Here is a 4,523-nt window from a genome sequence, read left to right on the forward strand (position 1 = left end):
AGGCAATGAATAATTGCCACTCCACAGCGTGTCTCCTCTACTTGATGGGTGATTCCTATTACATTCTGAATAGTACGTATAGCTTATTTCTACTAACTACAATAGGTTTTAAACTCTTCCCTACTTTATTTTTGATTTTAAGTTAAATTACGTTGATTTGGTACTAGTGATTCTCCACTTCTTTTCTAATCTCTTCTAATGCATACTCCAAAGAGAGAGAAGAAGAATAAGAAGAAAAAAGAGAAAGAGAGATGGGGGAAAAAAACCCTAGAAAATTCTTTTTAAAATTTAAATATTTTTTGAGAAAGAGAGGAAGGGAGAAAAAAGGAGAGAAGGGGGAAGAGAGAGAGAGAGAGAAGAAAAAACGGAAAATTAAGAGAAAAGGGAGAAGAAAAGGGGATGGAGAGAGAGAGAGAGAGAGGAGAAGAGAGAGAATATAACATAAAGACAGAATCATATATAGGAAAAAGATAAAATTTACATATTTTAAGAGAGACAGAGGGGGGGGAAGAAAGTGAAAGAAGAGGGGGTGGGGCGGGATGGATGGAGCAAGGAGATATATATATATATATATATATATATATATATATATATATATATATATAATATAAAATAGAGGAGAAAGAAAGAAGGAAAAGAGAGGAGAGATAGAAGAAAAATGCAAAGAGAATAAAAGGAGAGAGAGAGAATAAAAAAATTTAAAAAGAGAATGAAGAGAGAGAGAGAGAGAGAGAAGAAGAAAAAAATGGAAGAGAGAGAGAGAGAGAGACACAGAGAGAGAGAGAGAGAGAGAGGAAAAAGAGAAAAGAGAAAGATGAGAAATGGATTATTGAGCGAAGTTGCCGTGTGGTAGCACCCATGAGAAACATTTTCGACCGATGACTCTTAAGTCATCGAACTTAACGAGTGTAGTTGATAAGAGGCTTAGCGTTAACCAGCGAAGACGTAGAAACATTTGGTGTGAAGGGACTCTAGGGTTTAGGCTGTGTGATAAAATTAGGGTTTATTGCTGTCTGATGAAGCTAGGGTTTCATGCAATACTTATTGCAGAAGAGGAGCTCGAGAACTTACAGCGTCTGGTGTGGGAAACGAGCTTCTACATGGGCTCCGCGTAGAAGAGCTCTTCCCAGGTTGTGAGCAACTGCGCAGAGAAAGGAACAGAAGGTCCTGCCAGAATTGAACGGAATTCCATGTTCTCGATGCTGCCATGAGAACATTGGCTAGACTAATTCTGAGATTATAATGGCGTGGTAAATCAGCCGGCTGTGCCTTCTGTATCTCCAGCTTGGCACCGCTGGTGAAACAACCTCGCCACATACTCCTGTCTGTTTCCTGTTTGCTGTGGCGGCCCTTATGATGACTGTTCATTAAAACTTTCGTTCTTCCGAGAAGACAGTTGATGCGGAAGATATAATTGGAGACCTGAACTGAAGGGGCCGCTCTGAACTCTTGAGCTTGGTTTTGAAATCTGTATGTGCTCCATGTGGAAAAATGCTTGTGCTGTGCATGTGCTCTTGTGGTGAAACGCATCTTCCCTCTTGCATCTGCCGACTTGTGTTTTGCTTGTTCAAGCTTGTTCAGGAGAAGTGAAGTCGTATTGCAGTTGTTTCCTGAGGATTTGGGGCGCAAACTTGCGAAGTTTGGGGCACTAACGAGATATTGTCCAAATCTTTTCATTGAGATAAGGTCTCCCATGCTACCTCCTGCATCTGAAATCTGATGCATAGGTAGTGTGGATAAATGGGCTAAGTTGTGCACCGATTCCAGAATGCAAGCCATCGGAGGTAGTTCTGAACTGGAAGAACCGTGGTATGTTCGACATGGCAAAGGGGCATCTTGGATTGACTGTGGCTCGAAGATATGGCGAAACTATCTGCGGCTTAGCTCAAGCCCTATCGGCTAGCTATTTGCCCTGGCCTGGTGTAGTATGCCGTAGCTTCTGTTTGCAAGCATGATTTTCTGCTCTCCCAACATTTGTATGGTGAGGCCTCCCTGTGGCAGCCGGGTTTGTTCTATACATGCCATGCTCGCGCATGTCGTCCTGATGGTTGGTCCGAAATGCAGGGCGACGCTGGCTGTCTAAGCGCCCGGGCGAATTGCTGAAGATGGTCAAACGTTCGAAGGTCATATTAAATGGGTGGTGGGCACGCCAGAACATTGTACAATATCTTTGAATGAGGTTCCATGGCGATGGTTTTTGATTCTGAAAGGAGGTCGGGCGAGTAGGTGGCATTCACCGGTCCGCATAAGTGTAGCTTGGGTGAGAACATGCAGAAAGAGTGTCGAGTATATAGAAGCCTTTCTCCTCTTATACAGAAGCTGGGGTCAGACCTGATCTGCAAAATGTTAACCATTACAACCACAGCAGCGAGACGATGTCGTTTGTGAAAAATATAGCTAGCCAAGTCGATTCTGTTTGGTACCTGCCTGTGTGACAGAAAAACGATCCCTTCAAAGTTTCAAATCTCGGATGTGGCTTGCAAGGCCAGGGTTTGGTTTTGCTCAGGAGTTCGCACAGCGATTTCGAGACTTAAACAGAACAGAAATGGCTATATGAAATTCATAGCAGGAAAGTTGCTAGCCTGCTGGAAAGATATACAATCATGGATGATTTTGCTGCAGTGGCTTTGTTGCATTCATTTCTGGCGCCTTCACGGTTAGCTGTATCGCATTGCTATTTTTTATCACCATTCACGGTTCTTCATTGTTTTGAATCTCTGCTTAAGTTTCTTTCCGAAACTTCCCGATGGCATTCTTGATGTTACTCATGCTTTAGGTGCTTCCAAATTTTGGAAAGAGACGACTTTTTCCTCAATCCAAGAGACTTTTAATTATACTGTTTATTATCTCATGTTTGTTTATAGGATATCTAAAAATCTCCCTAGTCTGTAACAACATTTGAGTGCTATTTCTTATTCTATTGCAAACATGTTGGCTTTTTGCATACTATTGTCCCGAAGTGAGCTATTATCCTTGCAATCTTCACACTCCGAAGTGCGCTATTATTTCTTGCAATCTTCCTAATTTTGAATTCTTTTGAAATTGAGAATATTCTTTTGAAAATTGAGAGTAACCTATACAATTGTGCTTGAAATTTTTTGGAAAATATCTCACATTCTTCATTGATGAAAAATTTGCATTATCACAAAGTGAGCTACTAGTCCTTGCGATCTTCATAGCTATAAATTCTTGGGGAATCAAGAATATTTTTTGATAATGTATATTCTATGCGATTGTGCTTAAACTTTCTGCGAAGTGACGAGAGTATAATATGATAAAACGCTAATGTAAAGGTACCAAGTGTCAAACTATTGAAAATTCATGCACATTTCGACTTTTTTGGAAAACGCCTCTCATTCTTCATTGTAAAATACTTGAATATTTTAGCTATAAAGAGAGAATATTTTAGCTATAAAGAGAGGTGAAGGAACCATGAGGGCACGGACAAATACAATGAACACATTAGCGTGTAGAGAAGTAAGGTTGAAATGAAATCTTCTTATTTCTTATATCAGCCTCTTATTTCTCATTTCGTATTAAAATAATAGTCTACAATATGATAATACAATGAACACCTTAACAAGGTTGTCCCACAATCCTATCATGCCTTGCTGCTTGGGATGTGTGACTCATCCTCTATCTTCAAAATTGGAATTAGTCATAATCTCACAATTAGGTGGTAGCTCCAAATAAAATTCGTCTTGTAACTCCCCATGTAAGAAGGTTTTTAAACATCAATATGATGGGTAATGTGGCTTGTAAGTGTAGCCATTACCATAACATACCTCATAAAAGTCATTTTAGCTACTTAAGGAAATATCAATCAATGTTGTGAGTTTATGCATGTCATTTGGTAATCAATTGTGCCATGAGCTCAATATATCTACTCACATTTACAATTTTTCTTTTAATATTCATGTGTAGCCAACTTCTTGCCTTAACGTAAATGTATCAAATTCCATGTGCCATATTTGCCTAAAGCTAAGCCATTTCTTCATCCATAACATGTATCACTTAGCCATGTATACATAATCATGAGTATATAGTGATTATATATCACTTGCCACATTGTCTTTTTAATGTTGGTTGGTCTTTAGGGACTTGTACATGGACCTACATCATTGCAAAGCGCCTTAGTAACCTCTTGTGTCTTCCTCACACCATGTTGCTTAACGATTGGAATCTCAAACGCCTTATCAAAGCTTTGCTAAGAGCCACTTGAATTTGTATCAGTATGACAAAAATTGGAGAATATATTAGTCTAATGAGTGAGTTGTCAATCTTTTTCATATATTTCCTTCATCTATGATATACTTGATGAAGACTATAATCTACCATTCCAAGGTCTATCAAAAGACTCGTGACTATGAGACACTCACAGTCTACTCCAAGTTAATGAGTGTTGACATGTTTTCCACACATCCATTTACTCTTGTATATCGATCACAATTGTATCCTCCAAATTACCATACAAACTGTTAACCTCTTTAAAGATTAAAAAATATCCTTAGTGACTCTTAACT

General features: G+C 39.0%; 1 long non-coding RNA gene and 1 other non-coding gene across 2 annotated transcripts; both read left to right on the forward strand.

The window, feature by feature from the left end:
- The first annotated feature begins 934 nt into the window (after positions 1 to 934).
- Positions 935 to 2,927, forward strand: LOC148022282 (uncharacterized). Its single transcript, XR_015694476.1, has 2 exons — positions 935 to 1,981; positions 2,065 to 2,927. It is a non-coding gene; the product is annotated as an uncharacterized LOC148022282 (long non-coding RNA).
- LOC148022283 (small nucleolar RNA Z159/U59) lies at positions 1,347 to 1,437 on the forward strand. Its single transcript, XR_015694503.1, has one exon. It is a non-coding gene; the product is annotated as a small nucleolar RNA Z159/U59 (small nucleolar RNA).
- Positions 2,928 to 4,523: the final 1,596 nt, after the last annotated feature.

This window comes from Lygodium microphyllum, chromosome 17 (assembly GCF_053477565.2).
Source record: "Lygodium microphyllum isolate KBCC chromosome 17, Lygodium_microphyllum_v1.1.10, whole genome shotgun sequence".
In the NCBI taxonomy this organism is placed as follows: Eukaryota; Viridiplantae; Streptophyta; class Polypodiopsida; order Schizaeales; family Lygodiaceae; genus Lygodium; species Lygodium microphyllum.